The sequence below is a fragment of the Protopterus annectens genome, chromosome 9.part0 (genome assembly GCF_019279795.1).
Source record: "Protopterus annectens isolate FY-2018-M chromosome 9.part0, PAN1.0, whole genome shotgun sequence".
Classification (NCBI taxonomy): Eukaryota; Metazoa; Chordata; order Ceratodontiformes; family Protopteridae; genus Protopterus; species Protopterus annectens.
Genome location: NC_056743.1, coordinates 1,045,199,958 through 1,045,226,388, shown reverse-complemented (window position 1 = coordinate 1,045,226,388; position 26,431 = coordinate 1,045,199,958). Strand labels below are relative to the sequence as shown.

General features: G+C 38.2%; 1 long non-coding RNA gene across 1 annotated transcript in view; it reads right to left on the bottom strand.

Moving 5' to 3' along the window:
- Window positions 1-6,667: 6,667 nt before the first annotated feature.
- Window positions 6,668-26,431, bottom strand: part of LOC122810923 — a 199,040-nt gene continuing 179,276 nt past the window's right edge. The window contains exon 4 of the long non-coding RNA XR_006366153.1: window positions 6,668-7,720. This is a non-coding gene — a long non-coding RNA (uncharacterized LOC122810923). The remainder of the gene's footprint in view (window positions 7,721-26,431) is intronic.

Here is a 26,431-nt window from a genome sequence, read left to right as displayed (position 1 = left end):
GATTGTTGGCGTCCAGATAGATAGCTGCCGAAACAGCTGAGGGTGGAGGAGGATAGGTGAAAGTTTGCAAGTTTAGATAGAAGTAAAGGATGGGATACTGTATCAAAAGCTTTGGAGAGGTCTAGAAAGAGACAGGACGTAGGTTTATTATTGTCCAGGGATACTGCAATGGTGTGGATGAAGGAGAGTAGAGCAGTAGTAGTGCTGTGATAGGGGCGGAAACCATGTTGAGTAGGGGTGAGTAAGTTGTGATTGAGAAGGTGGTTTAGAAGCTGTGTATGGATACATTTTTCTAGTATCTTAGATAGGGGGGATAGAATGGCAATAGGTCGATAGTTGGTAGGGTCAGTGGAGTTGCCTCCTTTATGGAGAGGGGTAGTATAGAAAAATTTCCAAAGAGTAGAAACAGTAGATCTGTAGACTGTCCATTTACATAATGCAATATGTTAATACATTTTCTCCTAAAGGCTGGTCAGTTTACCTAAAAGAATCAGAACAACAGAGGATTTAATAACCTAAGGTAAAGATTAAGGCATACCTTCTTGAAAACAAATGCGACTATTTCATATATAATGGGTAAACATAGATGAAGAATGCAGATAACTTTACAATGACTGAAAGACATTGGATTGCTGAATACTTCATCTAATGAAGCTGGACTGTTGACAGTATCACTTGTAAATATATAAATATAGTTGTGTTAATTGTTTAAACATGGGTGAGATCACTGACGTCATAGCACATAGTAAAAACAATTTTATATTTCATGAAATCAATGTTTCCCAGAATAGGAATATTGTTATCAGTGAAAGTGATGCTAGGACCAGTTCACTTATCCAGTTAACAAATTTAAACAATTGAATAATTTAATGAATTTATTTATTTAATCAAAAATAGGTTTGGAAAAAGCATAAGCGTGAACTGCCTCCATGAATGGATGCATGTATTGTTTATAAACCTGTTTAGAAAATGAAGAAAGCCATAGTTAGGGCAAGATGAAGGGGCACCTGCCCCTTTTAACAAACTGCAGGGCAACACGATCATCCATTCCAGATGGTGTGAGTACAGCAACTCTAATGATTTATGAAGATGTGAGAATACTGTGGCCTCATAAATGAATCCTGTTACTGCATTTGTGCTTACAGCTTAAGTACTGTGTGTGAGTGTTTGGTATATCTGTAGCATGCTGCTTGTTACAGTTGTAGTAAGGAGCCTACTATAGTTACAGGAGTGCAGAAGGCCAGAATAGCTTTCTGTGGTCCAGAACTTTGACTTTGGGGAACTGCTCGGGGCACCACTTAGCCTTACTATGGTTCTGAGAATAAACTGCTTAAGAAAACATTCTGTTTTTCAAGGACTTTGCATTCTTAGACTTGGAGAAAGCAAATGGCAGTTTCTCAAGAAAGCTGATTGGGTAGCTCTGTGATAGTATGACAGCCACCAAACATTTGCAGAATTAGTACAGGCTATATTCAAGGATCCAGTGTTAGAAGTGCAAATGGTGTTCATAGTGGTGACTACATCACTAAACAGGACAGAAGAGACAGATCAATAAATCTGCTGTATACATATAATCTAATACTACAAACTCTCCACAGGAACTTCAGCTAATGTTAGGGACTGGAATAGAAAAGTGAAGGCACATGTGATGAAACTGAATGCAGACAAGCCAGTGGGCACGGCAGTAAAGGAAGGAAATAAAAACCCTAAACCTGAGATAGAAAGGAAAACAGTGGACAGGTTAACAACTCCAAGTACTTGGTAGGTGTGGTTGCTGAGAAGGGATGTCTGAATGAGAAAGCCAAAGCTAACATCAGCGATGCTGCAGCCAGCTGGCACAAAGTGTCAGGGGTTATGTGTCACAGAAGAATGTCAAGGAAGTTGAAAACTAACTTGTACAAAACAATGGTGTGAGCAGTGCTTCTGTACAGCAGAGAAACCTTAGCAGTAAAGGCAGATAAGCTGAGGAAGCCTAAGGTGGTAGGAATTAAGTGCTTGCGATGGGTAGTAAGATGCACACTGTGGGTCAGACAAAGAAATGAGTAGCCCCAGTTAAAAAGAAGGTCAGGGAGAAGAGATTAAGATGGTTCAGTTGTGTGCAGGAATGCAGAATATAATTTTGTAAAGCAGATTTGGATAAGACAAGAAGAAATCAAGAGGAGCGAGGACATCCAGCCAAAAGATGGACGGATTGTATGAGAGATAACATGCAGTAGTTAAGCATGACTGCTGAAGAAATTGGGACTGTGGCTCTGAAACCGAGTTGATGTGACAACCTGAACCCATGTAAAAATGGGATAATACTGATGATGATGACTTCCTAAACATTCTTCTGTCACACATAACCCCTGACACTTTGTGCCAGCTGGCTGTTCTTCAAGCCAGGCATAAGTGATGTAATTTATTATCTTTTTTATTTATTGTTTATGATGCATGTCTAATAATGTGATGCAGCTAATTTTGTGGTTAAAATGTGTTCCCAGTATGTGATCATACTCTTCTTATTGTTTTCAGATACCTTCAACTCTTTTGAGACAATTCTGTTCTTACAATGCAGGTAATATGTGCCGTTTACTATAGAGCACAACATATAAGGGACAATATTGTAATAGCTAAATTCTGAGCATGTTCTGCAACTACTAGTGATACTAAAGAATCCTTTAAAACTGTAACTTAACCCACATAACTGTAATCATAACCACATGTAACTTTGGGGGATACCAACATATTATAATTAGCTGCATTTGTTTAGTATCACAAAGCATATTCACAGATGCCCGTGTGCATATTATTGTGATGGTGTTAATACAGTTATTCAATTATTATTCTTTTTTTATTTTCTTCCTTGCAGTTCATGATACACTTTCCATTTTACAGTTCATTTTTTTTCTGATGACATACCCTCACACCCTCTGAATGGTATCTGTCAGGTCCCACTGGGCTGAGGGCTGGGAGATGGCTATGTCTAAAAAGTGAACCCACTACTGAAGTGCTAGCTACCATTTGGATGTCTGCTGGTCAAACACCTCTTTCTTCAGAGGTTTCTCCAAACACCATTATATTGGGTGACTTCAACTACCCAAACATAGACTGGGAGCATTACTCTAGCTCCAACACCCTCGCCCAAAGGTTCCTAGAATTTATAAACTCAAATGCTATGGAACAGCTTGTTACCACTCCCACAAGAGGGGAAAACATACTGGACTTGATCATCACCAACATGGGGACTCTATGCTCCAAACCAGAAGTGTATCCCTCATTGGTAAGATCAGACCATAAACTAATCTCACTGGATATTCACATCCCGACTCCACCCCGTGCCCTGAAAACCACAGTGAAAAACTTCTCTAAAGCAAATTTCACACTCCTCAAAACCGAGGTGGAATCCTTCAAAGCCCCCAGGCCTGTGGAAAATACGGCCCAGACCACAGAATCCTTTATAAATGCATTCTATGAACACCTTCAGGAATGCATGGATCATGCAATCCCAAATAAAACCAAGACCCAATCCTCCAAAGGCAGACGTCCTGTCTGGTGGACCCCAGCAATAAACAAACAATACAACAGAAGGAGGAAGCTACTGCATGATAGAGCAAAATCCCAAAAAGGGAAGGTATCTCTGATCAGTATTAGCAAAAAACTACGGGCACTCATAAAATCGTCTAAGGCCAGCTTCGAGAGAAAAATTGCACAGGACACTAAGGATAATCACAAGGCTTTCTTTAGTTATGTTAGGAACCTGGGTGGTAATTCCCAAATATGCTCAGAATTAGTCCAAAATGACAAAAAATACACCAAACCCACAGACATTGCCAACATCCTAGCTGACAGGTTCAGCCCCCACCAAAAGGGCAAATGTCTATCCCAGCAGAGTGCTGCCCCCCTGACATCTCAGATGCTCAGGTAAGAGCTGCCCTCTCCAAAGCAAAAAACACAGCATCAATGGGACCAGACGGTGTCCCGGGCTGTGTCCTACATGAACTCCAAGAAGAGCTAAACACAAACATAAAACTACTGTTCAATCTCAGCCTTACTACAGGATATGTACCCAAAGAGTGGCGTACAGCAACAGTGGTCCCGCTCCACAAAGGTGGTGCCTCAATGGATCCTGGAAACTATCGCCCCATAAGCCTGACTAGCTTGATCTGCAAAGCTATGGAAAGGATCATCATGGACCTCATAAATAAAGATAGTGGGGACCTACAGACACTGGATCCTACCCAGTTCGGCTTTGTTAAGATCCTGCCTCTTAAACCTGGTTGATTTCTTTGAAACAGTCACCAAGGCCATTGACGAGGGGAAGGTGGTCCACACAGCCTACCTGGACCTCGCAAAAGCCTTCGATACAATACCCCACCTGGGCATTATAGATAAGCTCACCAGCTTAAATATAAACCCCTATGTCACTAGATGGGTTGCAAACTGGCTCAAGGACAGAACCCACATGGTTAGAATTGCTGGAGCCATGTCAGATTCCAAACCAGTTACAAGTGGTGTCCCACAAGGCTCAGTCCTGGGACCTCTCTTGTTTGATATATATTTCTTGGAGGTACAGGCCAACACGGAAGTACTGTGGCTGACCAAGTTCACAGATGACTGCAAACTGGGCGCCATAATCGACTCTCCAGCCGACACAAGCATCCTCCAAAAGGGCCTCATAGAAACAGACAACTGGTGCCAGAGCCATGGCCTCAAGATAAATGCCAAAAAGTGTATAGTCATCCCCTTTGGCAAAAAAAGAGCTCACAAATTACCACATAGGTGGTAATCCATTAAGTACAGAAGAAGTAATTAGGGACCTGGGGACCCAAGTTGATAGCAATCTCTCATTTGACAACCACGTGGCCAAAGTGGTTAGAAAAACATTTTATATAGCCCACCTAATCATGAAGGGATTCACATCTAGATCAGGGGAGGTCATCGTGCCTCTTTACTCATCCCTCATCAGGCCCATAATTGAGTACAATGCCTCTTTTGGGATGTACCTTACCAGACACCTGCAGCAACTGGAAAGACCCCAAATGTACCTCACCAAGAGGATCAAAGGGCTCAAACAGATGCTATATGCTGCCCGCTTAAAGAAACTCCAGCTCTACTCAGTGGCATACCGCCTGCTCAGAGGCGATCTGTGCCTGACGTATAAAGCCATGTCCAACCCGGAATTAATGGACATGCTGCACCTCAGAAAATCCAAATCCCATCGAGCTACCTCAGCACTGAAATAAATTGGACATGCTGGAGGAACAGATTCATAACCCAGAGGCTCCCTTCACTCTGGAATAAAATCCCAGTCCAGGTTAGGCAGAGTCCCTCATTGACTCTCTTCAAGAGGAATCTTGATGAGTGGATGGGAGATCATAGGTTTACCCCGGGTATCACTTATGTGTCACTGTTAGACAGAGGCACAGTATACTAACCTCAAAAAAGGGCATAGCAAAATTAATTTAAAATGGGTGGCGAAAACCAAACACACTCTGGCTTGACTTATAAACGCCCTAGGGCAGATAGTCTAGTATGAACCTATGAACCTATAAAGTATTGTTTAGTTTTGGGTATAAACATGTTCTTACCTCTATTTGTGGCAATGGAAATGGTCATTGTTTATTTCTTGGAATATGCCTATGGTCCTCTACGCACAATATAGGTATGATCATGTATTCCTCACTGTGGTTGGTCATCTTCCATCTTTGGTCTTAGTCATGTCATCTGTCAATATCTGGGACATGGCTACAATTATTCATTCATTCATTCATTCATTCATTCATTCATTCATTCATTCATTCATTCATCCCTGGGGTATGTCTTCCAGTCATCTGTCCATCCATGTGTATGGCTACATTAAAATATTCATCCCTGGGAATGTATACAGTCATGCATCCATCCCTGGGCATGGCTACAGCCATTCAGCCACCCATCCATCCATCTGCCCATCCATCCCTAGACATGATTACAGTCAGCCATCCATCTCTAGTGCATGGTTCCAGTCAGCTATCCATCGCTGGGGCATGGCTATAGTCAGATAAACATCCCTGCCCATGGCTACAGCCATCCATCCATCCATGGGCATGGCAATATTCAGCTATCCATCCCTGGGCATGGCTACAGTCAGCAATACATAATTAGGGCATGGTTCCATTCATCTGTACATCTCTGGGATTCATTTTGTTATCTAGTCCTTCTTCAGAAGTCACTCTTCTTTTGGTGGGTACTGCAGGTACACCTCTTTAGTAGGTCAGCACTTTGAATGTGGCTTGCATGGTGCTGCAATGTATGGCCTATTTCATTAAGTGTATACATCAGGGCCCTTGCTCTTGAGACCAAATGACCTATCTGCTATTTGCTACTTCTAAAACTCATATGCCTGCATACACTGTCCAGTGGATAAGCTCTGTCATGTCCTGCTACTCATATGGTCAGATTGCCTATTTCATACTCTTCTTTAAACATCAGCTTTTGGTAAGCCTAGTCTTGAATTCTAGCTCTTGTTGACAAAGAGATGGCTGTTTGTGAGGAAGGCATTTTGGTATGTTAGTAAAAAACTGACTTGTTCGTGAGCTGTAACTCTTTAAATTCAGTTTTCATAGCTTTGACAGCTTTTTTAATAATTTGAATAAACATTCTACTACACATTTGTAGCAATATTTATTTATTTATGTATTGGCATTTGTTTACTGAGAAAGTCCACTGGGCCTGGAAGCCCATTTTCGGTGGAGGCCTGGGGCGAAAAGCTCCATACAGTTAGTGATTAACATTTGCAGACAAGACATTTTAACATATTTGTAAATAACAAAAGAAAAAATAACAAGCGCAATTACAAGAATGTTACAGACCAAATTCATAGACAATAAGTTTCCTAGTTGCTACAGGTATAGGAATCACAAAGAAACAAATGGCTGATTAAATGTTAGAGAGCAGTTTCATAGAATAGTATGTTTATGGTTGTTAAAAATACAAGAAGAAGAAAATAAGTTACAATATTTACACGAAAGTAACGTAATTGGAACAGATATAACAGATGGGGAGAGGAGAGAGAAGGGAGAAATAGCGTGAGTAAAGGAGAATGGGAGGAGGAGAGGGAGGCTTAGACAGTATAGGAGAGAGGGTGAAGGAAGGAAAAATGTGTGATTATGGGTAAGTAATATGAAGGCAGAATTAGTATAGTTTGTAGCCCGTGGGTGAGTTTGAGATTTTACAATGTTAGAATAGGCTAGGCAATGTAAGGGATTTATTGTTATGCATTTCATGACATTCGGTTTTACTTTAAGGACTGATCCACATTTTCTCATGACATTCGGTTTTACTTTAAGGACTGATCCACATTTTCTCATGACATTCGGTTTTAATTTAAGGACTGATCCACATGTTCTCATGACATTCGGTTTTACTTTAAGGACTGATCCACATTTTCTCATGACATTCGGTTTTACTTTAAGAACTGATCCACATTTTCTTGCACCTAATTTAGTTTATCGGAGATGTTTACAGCCTCTGAGATTGTATGGAAATGATGCCAGTACTGTTGTCAATGTACTTCATATTTGTAGGCACTGCCATCTTTCTGGTTTCTACTTCTCAGCAGGAGAACCTATGCACTCTTGTTTCATTTCCTTTCTCATCTTCTTTAGGAAAGCAGTAAAGGGTCATGCAGTTAGTTGACTTAGTACAACTCCTTCCTTGTCCCGTCTTCTTTCTGTCATGTTTCCAAAATTTTCAGAACCTGCTGTGAGAAGAATCAGTATAATTAAACCTGAAGTTAAAGATTTGCTTACCAGAGTGAATTTCAGCTGAAGAGCATTCTGGTTCACATGCTGAATGCCTGCTGTATACTGGCATTGCCTGTGCAGTCCCACAGGGCAGAGTTTAATTCACTTTTACTCTGTCACTTGGAAATTGTCAATATTTACTGAGCTACCCTACATTATAATCCCTGTGTGCCCCTCACTGTGAAAATTCCCCTCTCTGTCTGTGTCTTAAAAGCTGATGTTCCTTGTTAATTAAATATTTTCCTTCCTAAGACTGCGTTACTCATTTTTTTCCCCCAAGACTCTACCCCTGCTTGCATCCTAAGTGTCTGGTATGCTCATCATAGCCACGTGAATAAAAATTCCCATCTCAAATGACCAGCAATTTGCTGTTGCTTTTAAAGCATTCTATTCACGGCTCATTAGCCATACTTAGCACACAAAAAGAAAGGTAACGGAAGTAAGGTGATCACCATCAACAACTTTAGTAGTCTGAACAAGTGACAAGTCATCAGCTGAAATACAGAAAGGCTAGTGTTCTGGGTGAACAGCAAGACCCCTCTTGTGGATACTATACACTGCTTTGGACTGATGTACACTGAATAATGTGTGCATGGCATTCTTGATCTCAGTTGCCCTCTTATTGTTGATCACCATTTGCAATGCTGTGGATTTTAAACCATTTATTTTCTCTAACGACACCATGTCTGTTGTGGTTTACTTACTGAACTATGTCTTAAAGCTGTGCTTCCTGTATGTCATGAAATTAGAGCATCCAGCAACAACCCAGTCTGTACAAAGATGCCGTGTAGCCATGGATTTTAGTTACTTAACATATATTTTTCTCTTTGTTTGTGGTTTTGTTTGTATTAAATTTTCCTTTTCCACCTTATGGATTTATTTTTATTTACAAGTTTGTTAATTTGAAATGAAAAACTCTCTCAGAGGCCAGTTTTAGCTACAACCCAACAGCCAAAGACAAACTGTAAAATGAAAAAAGCTTATATATGTTCAAATATTATAATGGATATTTTCATTTTACAAATCTTATTACGCAGCACTTTTTCTTTACTACATGCAGTTTCATAAAGCACAGTAGTTTTACAGAAACCAAAATCAAGCATATTATTTGTATAGCAACTGCCTGCATTCTGGCATGACTTGTCATGAGGAGAGAACAGTATGAATGCCAAGAGATTCCTAAAATACAAGGCAGTACACAGTAAGACGCTGTCCGGTTCGATTTTCAGCTAGAGTGTCTTCTGCGTGGAGACATGCATGAATGGGCGTACCTTCGTTGAAGGTTGTGCATCAGGGCTGGTAACTCGGCACGTAAAAGTCAACTACCAATCATTAGCGGACCGGAGTTCCACTGTGGCGACCCCTAACCGGGAAAAGCCGAAAGACACAACAACTTAAAAGAGAAACTTGAAAGAAGTAAGTGAGTGTAGTGTTAGAACATACCTCTCAACCTGCAGACACTGAAAATAAGAACAAAGGCCCTTGAAAAATGGGAACATTTAGCTAAAAAATCTGGACAAATAGCATAAATTTAAATACCAAATAGCATAAAACTCTTCCCGCTTCCAGTAGTAATGTGGGGTACTACTCAAAAACACATTTAAAAAAGAGAGAGTGATAAAAATTATGGAAAAAAATGTAAGCACATTATCAAAGATAGTGTGCAATCTGTAGACTTTAATGCACTCTATTTCAAAATTCTATCATACAAGGTCATTTATTTTTGCTTAAGAAAATTGAGATTTAAAGTATCTGTCATTTTTCTTTAAATTATTTTTGCCACTTGTAAGTTGGTCATGTACTGTGGTTTTCTGTGTACTAGACAGCTTCAAAAATCATGCCACGAGAGGAATTAAGAAAATTGTGTGAATGGGTAAATCAAGTCTAAAAATAGGGACATACCTCCACAAATAGAAAAATCCCGAGCAATGGTAAATTGTTTGTGTTTTTTGGCTTTTCCCGGTTAGGGGTCACCACAGCAGAACTCCGGTCTGCTAATGATTGGCAGTTGATTTTTACGTACCGGCTTGCCAGGCCTGATGCACAACCTTCAATGAAGGTACACCCATTCACGCATGTCTCCATGCAGAAGACGCTCTAGCTGAGAATCGAACCGGACATCAGATCTGAAAATAAGAACCTCCCTCCAAAATAGGAACACTTGAGAGGCCTATGTTAGAATTAGTCAACTTGATATGCAAAAGTGTGTTGTAACCAGCACAAGGACTACGAGAGTGATGGAGTAGAGCATATAGACTGAGAGCTATCCTTATCCTCTCTATCCCATTCTGTTCTAAAATGGCTACCTGTACACAAATCTTCAGTCTTATCCTGTAGTATTATGTCTCCTTGCCACATACACTGACAATACTCTCCACACCTTTATATTGTTATGAAAGTTTACTTTGGCACTGTCCTAGTATTATAAAATTCTATACGTCTAAACTTTGTTAGTATAAGGATTCATTTAGATTTACTTTTGAATGATTTTCCATATCACTGTATTACGTGTATCATGATTATAATATGTTTGTATGCTGACTATTCATGTACATCTTGCCAATGTTTTTGTTTTTTCACTATTGTATGCTCAAACAATCATTGTTTTTTCTCGTATGCTCAAATGATTCATGTGTATGCATGTATGTTACTTTCTAGCTGTATCTTGTGGAAGTTTTCTCCCCAGGCCTCCCCTGAAAATATTTTTTTTCACCCAGTCAGACTTTCCTTATCAGCAAAATCAATACATTAATAAATAAATATAAATGCTGTTAAGTAATAAAAGAAAATTGATAAAGCTGAACTACCATGTACACTAGGAGACATCAAATTGGAAAGCTTATAGACATAGTGTGAATGCTAAATGGTGATTTAGTCAAGTCACTTTTCTTTGATAGGATATGAGTGAGATTGTCCTTTGTCCCTGAAGTGCTGGGACCTCAGCGGTGATTAGATTTCATAAAAGGGGGATTGCAGCGTTGATGGGGGATCCCCCCAAACATCATAGAAGGCAATACTTTTAACAGCATTTCTTCCCTAAGTTTGCAGAACTGTCCTGTCAATGAAATGAGATTCAGTTTAAATCTACCACATGCAGTGTGAAAATGTATACAGAGAAACTGGAGATAAAATCCTTTTTATGGTTTGTAGGCTTCTCTGTTTAGTTTACACAACATTTTAACCTGTGATACTTATTGTGTTAGGCAGCTGGTATGATGTGTGACTTTGAGCATAGACTGAACTCATAGGATCATAGGAGATTACTAGGCTATCGACCCGGAGATCATTTTAAGCCTAGCTGTTTCATCCCAATGTAATACCATAGAAATGCTAGTCAATACCCAAGATTGCATTTAGTGATGACTGCCCATGTCCAGGAGGTTTGTGGGTGCTATCCCCGGTAAGAATTTACGGTGCCCCATCCACTTGTCCAGGTTCCACTTAGACAGTATCACAGAGGTGTTCTGTTACACATAAATTGGTAGCCTGTTCCAAAAATGTGGCAGTCACTGGGAGATAAATCTGTCCCTCCAGCATGTCCTATTTAAGTTGCAGGCCATATTTAGGTCCCTAGAATGGGTAGCCCTAACTCATTTGATTTATGGATGTGCAGCAAGTTCATTAGGTTTAGGTTTTGGGTTGCTCTGTAGGCCAGCCATAAGTTTCCTCTAAGAAGTCTATACGATATGGAGTACAGTGACAGGGACTTCAGCTGGTCTGTGTAAGGCACATGCTAGAGCCCCTTGATCTTCTTTGTTAGAAACCTCTGAATTCCTTCTAATTGCTGCAGGTGCTTAGTATGGTACATGCTGAATGGGGCATTATACTCAATTATGGGATGGATGAGTGCTGAGTATAGGGGGCTTATAAAGTTTTTTGCTCTCAACATGATGCCTTTACTAATCAAGTGTGATATGTAGAAAGCTTTCCTTACTATGGTAAACACATGGTGGTCAAAGTGAAGGTGGCGGTCAACTTGTGACCCCAGGTCCATTACCACTTCATGGGTACTTAGAGTATTGTTGTTGATTTGATAGTGTGAAGAGACGCTGTTTGTGCCGAAGGGAATGATGATCCATTTCTTTGCATTCAGTTTGAGACTATGACTAATACACCAGTCGTTGGTCTGCTTTAGACCCTCATGGAGTATACTGGCATAATTTGGGGGTTTCAATGATTGCACCTAGTTTGCAGTCATCTGCAAACTTGATCAGTCATAACCCCTTAGTTTTGACCTAAACTTCTGAGAAGTATATATCAAATCGTAAGGGGCCCAGCACTGCCCTTGTGGCACCCCACTGGTAACAGGTCTACTGGTTGATGTGGAATCCCCCACTTTGATAGTGTGTGTTCTGTATGTGAACCAGATTGGGTTGAAAGCCTTTGCCAAGTTGAGGTATGCTGTGTGCATAGATTTGCCTCATCAATGGCCTTGGTCACACTTTCAAAGAAATCCACCAGATTTAACAGGCAGGATCTGCCCTTCACAAAGCTGAACTGGGTAGGATCCAGGGTTTGGAGGTCACCTATGTCTTTATTTATGAGGTCCATAATGATACGTTCTATGGCTTAACAGATGAGGCTGGATCAGGCTTATGTGTCTGTAATTCCCCTGGGTCTGTTACTAGGCCACCTTTGTGGAGGGGAATAACTGTAGCTATTCTCTATTCCTCAGGAATATGATTGAAAAGGGTATTTAGTTGTAATGCCAGTTCATGTTTTAGCCTGTTTAGAAGACAGGCTGGGGTGTCTTCTGGTCCCATAGAGGATGTGTTTTTTGCCTTGGACAGGGGTTTGAGGGCCTGCTCTTCAGATATGTAGGGTGGGGGGGGGAGTTTGGGGGAAGGTTTGTTGTAAGTTAGGAGGGAATAAGGGAGTGAAATTTTCACCAAACCTATCCACTAGCAGGTTTACTGTCTCTGTGGGGTCAGTGTGCGTGATACTGTTGGCCACCAGTTCTGCACATGCTTGGGTCCTACCTTTTACATTATGTACGTAGCTGCAAAAGGCCTTATGCTTTTCCTTGGCTGTACTTGCTAAGGTTCTCTCAAAGGAGCCCCTGGAGGATTTAACAAGTTGTCTTATTTGCCTGTTGAGGCTGAGGAGGGTGCTTTTCCATTGTTGGGGCATTGCCTTTATTTTCTTGGACAGCAACATTTTGCATTTATTGTAAAGTTTGTTGATGCTGGATGTTCACCATGACAGCTTTTTTTTTACTTGGTGCTCTGGTTTTGATTCTTTCTGGTACAGCTGAGTTTATACACTTACGCAAGTGATTGTACAGGGCTTTAGTGTAAGCTCCAGAGTGGTTACCACTTCCAGCTTGTGGTGGGACTTGGAATGGATTTATACATTCATCTAGGAGGGTATAGTTTACCTTGATGATTTTTTTAGTCTGATTTCACCCTTTATGAATTCTGGTGTTAGTGTCAGCTCAAAGGTGACTGATTTGTGGTCAGTTTTAACTAATGAGAGTCCGAACGTTGCAGCAGTGCACCTGTTTGACATGTGGGCGAGGACCAGATCTAAAATGTTTGTTCCTCTTGTTGGGATATGGACAATTTTTTCTAGGGCATTTGAATTAACAAAGTCAAAGATCTTTTGCGGTACGAGTTAGGGCTTGCGCAGAATTTCCATTTGATGGTGGGATAATTGAAATCCCCCATAACCAGTGTGTTTGGTAAACTTTGGATTGTCTACAGTTTGGTCAAGTATGCTTCATGGGCGTCATGACCCATGAAGACGGATCTATAACTGGCTATGACTTGAATGGAGGTCTTACCCACCATAACTTGGACCTGGAGTAACTCCATGAAGTTGTCCAGTCTGACTAGACATCTAATATAGATGGAAACACCGCCTCCTTTGGTTTTCACATGTTCATTTTGCAGTCTAAAGGTGTGTAAGACATTGTAGCCTTGCAGGGCCAGAGTACTCTCTGAAGCCTTTTACCAGGTTTCTGTGACTGCACAGACATCTATATATTTTAGTGATAGAAGTGCTTCCAGAAAGTGCTGTTTTTGGTTTAAGCTCCTGGTATTCAGCAGCATGACCCTTATTTTGTTCTGATTGGTTAATTTCACATCAGTAATATTGTTTTTGAGACCTTGCCTAAAAAAGGCACTATGGGGGAGGCAAGAGCCTTTGCCAACAGCTGAAAGCCTAGAGGTGCCAGGTGCAAACCGTCTCTGGCAAAGCAGTGAGGTTTGTTGACCATGGCTTTTCAGAATGACACCAAAACTGAGCCAGTTACTGAAATCAATCATTTTTTGTTTATACTGTGGCATCATTCTAGGTGAGAGTAGTATGTTGCTTAAGGCTAGTGACATACTTGCCTTAGACACGTACTCAGAGATCTCAACTATGTCTCTCTTCATATAGTCCAGTGAGGTCTATATCAGATTAGCAAAGTATGCATACTTCGAATCACTAAAGATCGAACTTTAGTGATCGAAGTATGCATACTTTGAATTGCTAAAAGAAAATGTTTAAAAACAAGAAAAAAAAACAAAAGGGTGTAAGCAGGGGGAAAGCACCCCTGCACCCCCCACACCCCCTGCTACTTAAATATACCAACTCCGAAATTGCACTTCAGTGTACTACAGTGTGGAAATGGAAGAGTTTCATTTTCTACACTGTAACGCAATCTCAGAGTGGGTATATTTAAGTAGCGGGGGGTGCAGGGTGGCTTGCCCCCTGCTCACACCCTTTAGTTTTTTTTTATGTTTAAAAAATAGTTTTATCAGGTATTTGAACTTTTAATAGTTCAATCACTAGTGTTCAGTGTTTAGTGATTCGAACTATTAAAAGTCTGGTTATCTGATATAGACCCAGTCCAGTGAGGCATGTCTCAGGTCATTCACACCAACATGAACTATGAAAGAGTCATAACGTTGCTTGTTGCTGAGAGACCTCAATGCATGCGTGATTTGACAAATCCTGGCATTAGACAGGTAGCTGACCATGATTTTCTCTTTATCCGAACTGGTGAGTAGGACATCTGTGTGTCTCACTATTGAGTTTCCAATGACAAGAAAACTTAGTTTTTGAGTGTTAAGCCTTATGGGAGTGGTAGGAGAGACACTGGTGTTGCTATGTGTCGTGGGAGCTGTGGGGAGCTTTGGAGGTCTCTGTTGTTTCAGTAAGTTTTTTGAGAGAACCTCTGTGTATGTGGATTTATGTGGATTTATGTATTTGATGTGCACTATGTGTATGAGTAGTGGTATGCGTATGAGTAATGGTACTATGTGAATATGTAGTGGTGGGTGAGTTGACAACCTTCTCTTTCTTACTGTTTTGAGTGAGAGGCAGCATGGATTCTAGATTCTTGGTGTAAATACATCTCTCGTACTCTGTACTAGACTGTGTTATAAGTAGAGGGTCGTCTGTGTACGTGAGGCAATTGCTACAATGCTTCAAGAGACCCAAGTCAATAAGTTTGGCAGGAGAAACAAGGGTAGTCCAACTGTCCATAATGCTAGGTTGGATACTGTTGTCACTAGGGGTGGCTTTTCAGAAAGAAAAATGAAGGAGTTCAGTGGATGGATATTTCTGTCTGTGTTTTAGGGAAAATTTGTTGAATTTAACTGTTCGGCTTTGGCACACAATTGCGTGGCAGTAAGAGGTGCTGCACATTGCACAAACAAGAAATCTGCTCACATGCAGGTCCTAAATACCAGGTGCTAAAACTTGAAAAAAACTCTAAAAAAGATTCAAAAAGACCAATGAAGATGCTTATTCCATGCCCTAGACTGGCCTCCCTTTACTAGACAGGTCTCGAGCAGCACAATTCTCTCACAAAAGTGCAGGTAGACCCCTTCCAATCCAAGATGGCCTGAAAAACATGCTCAAAACAAACAAACCACTACAAACAGTTCCAGAAGCAGCAAGCCTGTATCTGGGCTATGCTACAGCTACTAGCTACCTTAGTTTCAGAACAAAACACTAGAGAATGTTTAACACAGCAGAAAAATAGTAGTGAGACACTGAAAAGAACATTAAACAGCAGAAAATCAGCCAGGAGGCTCCAAAGAATGTGTTAAACAGTTAACAGTTCAGTTATTTAAACACTGCTTGGTGGGAAAACCAGAACAATCAGAACAGATAGCTTTAAAATAGTGAAAAAATACCAGTAAATACTTAACGAACAGTGAAAACAACAAAAAAACTTTGTAAATAGTGAAAACAGCAATAACATTTGATTTTACAGGCACAGTAAAGCAGACAATTGTAGTACCACAGTGTAATTTAGTGCACAGTAAATAAATACAGTATAAAAGTAGGTGGCAGGCAATAAAAACTACAGTAAATAGTATAAATAAGCAAAAAAATATGAGGTACTCTGCTGAGCAATGGGATCATATAAGACTTCTGGGATCCACACACACACACACACACACACACACACACACACACACACACATATATTATACATACATACATATATATATATATATATATATATATATATACGGATTCACTTTCAAACCTTGAAATACTGACATTGTTGAATTACAGTATCTTGAGATGAAAATATCATAAGTTAAAAGCACAAACCATGCAAATTATCCCAGGGCAAGTAAACACTTGCCCAAAACTACATGCAACATACCACACCATTGTAAACCCACCCAGGTGGGGGGCTATGCTCCCCCACCTCCACACCCCCCTAAGTATACATACCAACTCCTGGTTCGCACTATAGTGGGAAAAAGGGCATATCTCCCTACGATGGCAAGTAGTTACTTACCCTGAGATAGTCTGTGGTTTGTGCTTTTCCCCTTTGATAGTGTCATCTCGAGATACTGACATTTGACAGTTTTAGTATTCTGAGGTTTGAAAGTGAAACCACATATACATATATATATGTTTATATGGAGACACCTCATTTTGTTTAAAAACTCATCACTTCTGTCTTTTAATGTGTTGGTGGAACAGTGGAGTTGGTTATAATACATAAAAGGGGTGTAATGAAAAGGAATATATATGCTCTACCTACATAGATTACTAGTTGGAATTCCCAACTATGACAAATGCAAAAATCTGTTAAAGAATAAAATTGGTCTTATGTATTTGCATGACATAACTTCACACTATTAGTATAGAGGGCTAGATTTCAGATACAGAAGATAGTCCAAACAAAACAAAACTAGTAATAAAGCGAATGAAGCCACACCAGATCACTGCATCACTCTACAATTTATTCCATAAAACAAACGAACATATACTGAGCGCTTTCACCCAGTTCTATACTGGGTTTCTTCAGAGTAACAATCCTATGGAGCAGTTTCCTTATATGCTGTGACTAATAATTGACATCAATAAATAAATTAGTTAATTAAGTTAAATAATTATCTTTCACCCAGGTTTGAACATAAAAAAAGAAGAAAGAAGAAAGAGAATTCAATAACATTTTCAAATCAGAAACAGAATAGAACCATATTATATGTTTCTCCAAGGGTAGTGTCAAACATTATAAGGCAGAATTAAATATTTTGTGCCTTTTTGTGTGTCTATCTCTAAAATAGTGTCTAATATCAAAATAGTGTCTAATATCAAAATAAAAACATATAAATATATATACATAACATCTCATAATACCCTATCACTACAAAATAACTTAAATATTATATGAAAATTGTATATGTACTTGTAACAATATATATAAATGCATATAAAATTAGGTAAGTGTATGAGTATATAAAATGTAAATACACATATATGTGTGTGACTTGATATGAATAAAAAATAATAATATTAAAATATTAAAATATGTTATAAATATTGTTTAAAAAACTTATTTTTAGAAAATTCTTATTAACTAATGTGTAACATATTAAAATATGTTATAATTAATTAAATAATGTAAGATTTCATTTTCAAAAAGCTACTAATGGATATATATTCGTTAATACCTGGTTTGCTACTAGCATTTAATCTGAGCTGCCATAAACATTCTTTCATCTCTAACAGGTTATTTACGTCTCCTTCCTTCACACATGTTTCAGGTACTCTATCAATCACAAAAAACTAAATTTTTTTAAAAACTGAACATGTTGTACTATGCATATATAATGCATTCGTTGTTTTTTGTTTCTTATGTCTCTATTGTGCTCACTAATTCTCTCTCTCAATTTTCTTATAGTCTTACCTATATAGAACGCGGTGCATGATAAGACAGGTGGCTATGTAGATAACTTGTTTAGTGTTACAACTGGCGTAGCCTGGGCATCTAATGGCCCTGTAATATCCTTTTATGGCAACATAGGGTCCGTCATTTATGTATCTACATGTCTTACAAAACCCACATTTTTTCATACAAGATTTTTTATTTACTTCTTCATATTCTAACATGTCTTTTAAATTTTTACCCCTACTATATACTATTGTAGGTGTATTACCTATTTTTTCAATAATGTCTAAATCGTTACTAAACACTCTGTCCCATGCTTCTTTTACCACTTCTATTACCAGTTTGGTACTGTCATTGAAAGGTAAGGTCAGTGAGCATGCCATGTTTTTGTCCGTGATTGACTTGTTAGCCATTTCCCCTTTTCCTACTTTTAATATAGGTTTGAATTGATCGTTCCTTTTACTTAAGATTTCCTCTTTAATACTATAAATAAGATGATCTGGGTAACATATAACATACACATTTTATGTAATAATCCATATTACTTTTTAAAATCCAGACCACTAAAACATTAAGTAATATGGATTATTACATAAAATGTGTCTGTTATATGCATACTTTACTTTATCTTATGTAGAATATAAGGCAAATTGATACACTGATGTATGCAATTTTAATTAGTCTATGTCATAGTTCTGTATGTGTTTTCATTGGTTGAACCATATTTTAAATACTAATGTTTTAACCGTTTTTATGAGTCTGAAGAAGCGATCAGCTGACTTAGATTGCGAAAGCGCTTACTCTTGTTTAATAAAGGGCAATTGGTGTGAAACTGCAAGTGAACTGTTTCCTACCTTGACTACTACATCTCAGTTACAATTTTTGGCTTTATAAAGGGCACTACTGTGAAGCTGCAAGTGATTTATTTCCTGGCGTGGATTATTCCATTTTTATCTTCAGCTGTGGTTTAACTATTGGTCTTTTCATTTTTTTTTCGCTTGAGGTGTATACCAGGCGTTTATCCAGCTTTTGTTTTCTTTCATTTGTTTCTTGGACTGTATTTGAAAGCTGGGACATGGCTGAAGGTAATGACAACAATAAGAATCAATGTGAACGACTAGTTGGACTACTACATATATATTCCAATCCCTTGATGCTAAACCCTATTTTTCCAGTGAATGAAAGAGAACAAGTGGACTATGATACGCATAAGAAGTTAATTGAACTGTATAGAGATCTGGAGAATAAAGTTATATAGCTTTAAAAGGCTACAGTGGCAAAGGTTTCATCTAGAAGCATCACTGAAATATAAAATAGTGCAGAGAGGTCTCAGAGTGTTAAATATGCCAACTTATGGTGAGACCTACCCTGAATTACTTCAAAAAATGGCAGAATTTAAATTTACAGCTTAGTTATGATTATATGCATTTGCTTATAGAATTTTTTAAACCGCAAGAAAAAGAGCTAGCCGATGAGATGAAGAGGCTACAAGAACAACTGACTAATAATTTTCCTAGAGGTACTAGGCAGTAAATTAGATGAACTTGCTGACAATATACAGAGCTATGATAAGAGGTTGCAGAATACTAAAACTAAAAAATTGCAAAGGGACCTCAATGACTTTCAATGTAAAAAGGTCTTTTCGTGGCCAAGAAGAATAGCTGTGAGTACAGAAAATGTAGAAAAAATGACTACAGTACAGATTTCTGAAAATTCAAACATGGATAGTACTGCTCCTTTAAATCAGAATCCCTGTGAGAACAGTGATGTCAGCACAGAGAGAGCATGTATAGAACCTCCTACATCTGAAAATGGCGGAATGGCAAACGAAACTTTCCAAATGGCTTGCACAAACAGAAGGATGGATTCCTGTGTTAATTCTGATTCAGTAGCTTTTTTGGAGCAAAGGGAAGCTACACAAACTTTGATCCTTCCATTTGTGTTAAAGAAGGCGCTGCCAATAAGGGACAGGTTGAGCAGCAGGAATCGAAGAGGGAGAATGAGATTACAGCAATGAGAACAAGTGACTCCTGCATATATGAACACCAGGAGCAAGAACCAACAAAAAACTTGGTAATTATACCATGACCCCCCCCAAAACGTGCACGCTGACTGGCCAGCGTGCCCGTTGTAAATCGAGTTATACTAATGGAAAAAGGTCCGGTCGCCCGGACTTTTTTCCATTAGTATAACTTGTTTTAAAACACTGTCGCTATGTTAAATGGGTATAACATAGCGAGACAGCTAAAATAAGCAACGGAGATCTCCGTTGCTTATTTTAAACGTCTCGCTATGTTAAACCCATTCAACATAGCGAGACAATGTTTAAAAAAAACGGAGAAAGCAAGATCTTCGTTGCTTTTTAGTGTTCGTTATGTTAAATGAGTTTAACATAGCGAGACAGTTTAAAATAAGCAACGGAGATGTCCGTTGCTTTTTACTGTCTCGCTATGTTAAACTCATTTAACATAGCGAGCACTAAAAAAGCAACAGAGATCTTGCTTTCTCCATTGCTTTTGCCCACAGCTCTGATGTACCGCGAGGCGCCAGGTACATCAGAACTGCCGCCGGATGCCAGACATCTGCGGAAGGGCAGTAAACAGGCATTATACTATGCCATTATTTAAGAAAAGTAATAGTTTCTTTTCTTAAATAATGTCATATAATAGCAATAACCACTTCTGGGTAATGCTAAATTTACCCACGGTTGGCTGTTTGGTCCCTCGGGCTAGCCTTGGGACCAAACCACGCCAACTGTGGGTAATTTAGCATTACCACACCCAGGCGTGGTTATTGCTATATTAATATATCTAGCTTTTCTTTAACTGATGCACAAGCCTCATTGTTAAATAGAGGCCTGAACTTCATTCCAGCACAGAAAACAGTATTAACTGATTTATTAAAAGAGCTGAAGTTATTTTCTCGTAACCTAACACTTAAAACCATGTTTAAAAGAAATGTATTTGACAATATGTTTAAACAACCTAGTGCCTTTGTACCCAAGATGCATCCCACAGTTGAAACTTTTACTAATGTGTGTGAGCATGAAATTAGAGAGATGCATGCTAAAAATCTTCCACCTAGATTTTATAACTTGAGTAAATCAGAAACTGAAGCACTGTCAGAACTAAAGGATTCTCACAGCATTGAAATTAGGCCCGCTGACAAGGGAGGCAATGTAGTAGTAATGGATACGTTTTTTTATTATAAGAAAATGATGGAACTTTTGAATGATACAGATACTTATGTTGAACTAAATGAGAGACAAGTACAAGGTATAATTGACAGGATATCTGTATATATTTTTGACTTATTGATTACTAATTATGTATCAGAGGAACTGTTTGACTACTTTCAGATAGAACATCCAACCATACCCATTATTTATGGTCTACCTAAAATTCACAAAGACATCACACAGCCCACTATGAGACCTATTGTATCCAGTAGAGGATGGGCCACAGAAGCTATCTCAATTTATATTGAACAAAATTTACAAATAGTCCTAAAATCATGTGAGACTATACTAAGGGATACAAAGGCATTTCTGCAACTGTTATATAATAAGACCAGGAACATTAAAAGAAATTATATGTTTGCGACAATGGATGTCACTTCATTGTTCACAGTGATACCGAGCAAATGGGGTATTGAGAAAATATGTGATATTCTGACCTTGAAACAAGTTTTTCAAAGCACTAAGATTAATTTGATATGTGAGTTGCTTGATATTGCCCTAGAAAATAATGTCTTTATATTCAATGACAAGTTTTATCTACAGAAAGTTGGCGTAGCAATGGGTACGGCTTGTGCTAACAGCTACGCCAACTTAGCATTGGCTGCATGGGAAAAAGACCATGTATTAAGTGCTAGCAATAAATATGCTGGCAAAATTGTATGGTATATACGTTTTGTAGATGACGTCTTCCTGTTATGGGATGGTACTAGTGAAGAGTTGCAAGAGATGGTGTAGTACTTACATAGCACCACTGAATTTTTAAGATTCACTAGTCAACATTCTAGGGACTCTATTGAGTTCCTAGATGTTTTGGTTAAGAAGACAGCATTAGATGAACTAACAACAGGGATGTATAGAAAATCTACATGGAGAAATAGTATCTTACATAAGACTAGTATGCATCCAACGTTTGTACATAAAAATGTAGTGAAAGGACAATATATAAGAATAAGCCGCTTACATAATACAGATGAAGACTTTGTGAAGACAATGACTATATTAGAGAAAGACTTCTTAAACAGAGGTTATAGTAAGAAAGACATAAATGAAAGCTCTAAATATATCATTGAAAATAGGGATGGGAGATGTAAACCGCTCTTCTCAAATACTATAGAAGATGTTAAAAGCAAGGAAGGTTATGATTTTAAAGTTAGATTCCCTATAACTTATTCAAGTGACATCAGAAGGTTCTGTAATATTTTTGAGAAGAACTGGAATGTTTTATTGTTGGATCCTGATTTGAGAGAATTGTTAGAAGATAGACCCAGCTTTTCTTTTAGAAATAAGAGGTCCTTAAAAAGGCAACTCTGTTATAAATTTAGAAACAATGAAAGAATGATACAATCTGATAGGCAGGGGACGTTTTATTGCAGAAATTGTACAGCATGTGACTATTTATATAATAAATCTACATATAAACATCCTATGCTAGGATTTATAATTGATATAGATTTTTATGCTGACTGCAGAATGCAAAATTTAGTTTATTTCAGCTTCTGCACTGTCTGTCATGCCTTTTATACAGGCAAAACCAATAGGTGTCTAAAGGAACGTATCCTTGAACACCTTAGAGATATAAGAAATAAAAAAGACACAAGTGCTTTAGCAAAACATGTGGAAGAAGAAGACAGGAAGCATATTTTTAATTTCATGGTTTTAGAAATAACAAATAAAAGTAAGAGGGGAGGTGATATAAGGAATAAGGTAGAGGAAGCAGAACAAAGTTGGATTTTATTACTTCAGGCAGATAGGTCTCCTGGATTGAACAATGCTGTTTCCTTGAAACCTGTTTTAAAATCCAGACCACTAAAACATTAAGTAATATGGATTATTACATAAAATGTGTCTGTTATATGTATACTTTATTTTATCTTATGTAGAATATAAGGCAAATTGATATACTGATGTATGCAATTTTAATTAGTCTATGTCATAGTTCTATATGTGTTTTTATTGGTTGAACCATATTTTAAATACTAATGTTTTAACTGTTTTTATGAGTCTGAAGAAACGATCAGCTGACTTAGATCGTGAAAGCGCTTACTCTTGTCTAATAAAGGGCAATTGGTGTGAAACTGCAAGTGAACTGTTTCCTACCTTGACTATTACATCTCAGTTACAATTTTTGGCTTTATAAAGGGACTACTGTGAATCTGCAAGTGATTTATTTCCTGGCATGGATTATTCCATTTTTATCTTCAGCTGTGGTCTAACCATTGGTCTTTTCATTTTTTTTAACAGCTCCAAGTGTACAGGAGGATTGGTTAAGGAAAAGGCAAATATGAATGAGGAGGCTAGAATCAGGGGGTGCAGCCAACTGGCACAGAGTGTCGGAGGTAGTGCATGACAAAAGAATGCCAAAGGAGCTGAAAAGTAAGGTGTATAAAGCAGTGGTGTGACCAGTATTACTGTATAGTACAGACACCTGGGCAGTAAAGGAAGAGTAGCTGAAGAAGATAGAGGTGATGGAGATGAAGTGTCTGACATGGTTATACGGATGCACACTATGGGACAGATGAAGGAATGAGGACATCAGAGCAGAAGCCAAAGTAGCTCCAATTGCAGAGAAGGTCAAAGAGAACAGATTACAGTGGTTTGGGCAAATGTCCTGAAAAGCAGAAGACAATCAGGTGAAGAAGATTTAGGACAGACAAGAAGAAGGCAAGAGGAAATGAGAGCATTCAGCAAAGAGATCGATGGGTTGTGTGAGAGAAGACCTGCAACAATCAGGCATGACTACTGAAGAAGGCAGAAGAGTGGCACTGAATTGACAGAGATGGAAATAGTTGACAAAACACCTTGAGCTCATGTGTAAAATGGGGGAAAAAAAGGGAGTTGATGATGATGGCAGTGACACCACTGCACATTTGTCATCCCACAGTGGCATACATCAGTCTTTTTCTGTGTTTTGCCATAGCCTAACACACAGCTGACAAATAAGACACAGGTCATTGCATGCATTCATCTGCTTCAGTAACACATGTTGTCCAACCCACCCTTGCCTGTGATATGGTAGATTTAAATTACAATGATGAAGTTGACTAGGTAATAAAATAACAACCATATGAGAAAATGATTCTTGACCAGACTTACATATTGATGTCCTCTCTGATGTCACCAACTCCTTCTATTCCTTCAGTTGATTAGGCTGTGTTTTTCTTGGATTATAAAACCAATATCTGTTCTGTTGACCACGGGATGCTTGTTTTGTTTGTGAGCTTTGACAACAACTCATCTTAAGCGTCATTTTGTTTGAATGTCCCATTATAAGGTAGGGGCAGCTTATATTTAAAAGTGTATTGCTATAGCTGAGACTCAGAAGCTCAACTTTCTAAATCCTCCAAACAACCTGCTGAAACATGGAATGCCAGGGATACAGAATACTGACTGTAACCTCAAATCATCCTACCATGCAAGGTCCAGGAACAAGAACTATCACAAGTACTGAAGGATGAGCAAGGTTGGAGAGTCAGTATTGTTAATCTTCGGCATGCCAGAGAGAGATATTGCATGTCTGGACCTGTTCTGGTTGAGCTTCCAAGCCTCAACCTTGTAATCATACACTGTATTTTACAGTTAGTTTCATTTCTGGGTACACTCCTGATGTTAAAGTTGCAAGTGGTTTGAAAATAAAATAAAGATTATGACATGATTTCAATATTCCAGTTCCACTGTCAAGTCGGTTTTGCCTGATAACCATACCAAAAAAACTGATGTTAACTTCTGTATTTGCAATGTTTTACATACACCATTGGAGCATTCTGGTTATTCGAAAGCACAACATTTCTTTAGAGGAAATTTTTTACATGATAATTTCAATGCTAAATCATCAAAAAGGTTAATTTTCAATACAGAGGGCTTCACTTATGAGACATAGCTGACAGTTTGTCATTCCGGAATATAAGACTCCCCTGTTGCTGTGGTTATTTTGGAAAAATAGTACCTTATACAATAATGTAGGTAGTGCGACTGTATGGATTCAGATTTTCATGATTACATATTAGAAGTGTTCAACTTCAAGAAACATTTTCAAGGGGGTCTTCCTTATCAACACAATTTAATTCTGAAAATAACACTATTTTGCATCAAACACTATAACATTTGATATTGTATATAGTAAGGAGCTTACCCAGACCTCTAAGAGTCTGCTATTTACATTTGTTATTGAAAGTATGACAGTACACTTTAATATGTCTGTGGAAATAATACAGAAGAATTACTGTTTCTCTGGTGTATCGTGCTGGTCCCTTTAACAATGGAGTGAAGCTTGCTGAGATCATGTCTCTTCATTATTAGAAATGCACAGTGTAATAATCAATAATGTATCTGCTATGTATTTGGTGGCACATTATTTGGATTCTATTTGAGGTCCCATGTAAAATGCACTGCCATTTATTTGCAACATGAATATTCTTTTATGCATTGATATCAGCACTATCTATGAGTGTGTGTGTGTGTGTGTGTGTGTGTGTATCTTTCTGTATACACATATGCACACATGCACATGTATGCTTACATGCATGCACATTACATATATATATATATATATATATATATATATATATATATATATATATATATATATATATATATATGATCTATGACAAATCTTCGAACGCTCAAAATTTTGAACGTTACATGGTCGAGACCAAACATTTGAAATTTTAAGTGTTTGAAGATTGACTTTCAATGGTGCCATATGGTGCAGATAGGGAGAATTTCCCTTTTCTGCACTGAAGTGCGGTCTCGGAGTTGGTGTATATAAGTAGGGGGGTGTTAAAGTGTGTTTATTTTTTCTTTATTTGATGTTCGAACATCCAAATGTCAAACATTTGGTCTCGACCATGTAATGTTTGACATTTTGGATGTTTGAACATTTAACATAGACCATATATATATATATATATATATATATATATATATATATATATATATATATATGTGTTTATATATACACACAGACCCACACACGCACACACACACACACACACATATATATATATATATATATATATATATATATATATATATATATATATATATATATATATGTAGATATGGATCTGCTTTCACATTTTGAATGCCCACTTCACTGAAACAGAATACTGAGACCACAAACATGAAGTGTCCAATACCTGAAACTTTACAAAATCGACTTCCACAATATCTAACATAATAAAGCAAACAGTACGTTCAAGACAAAAACCACAACTATTTTCCATACCTACACTTTTTCTGGGGTGCTCCCCCTGCACCCCCCACAAATTAAACATACCAACTCTGAGATCACACTACATT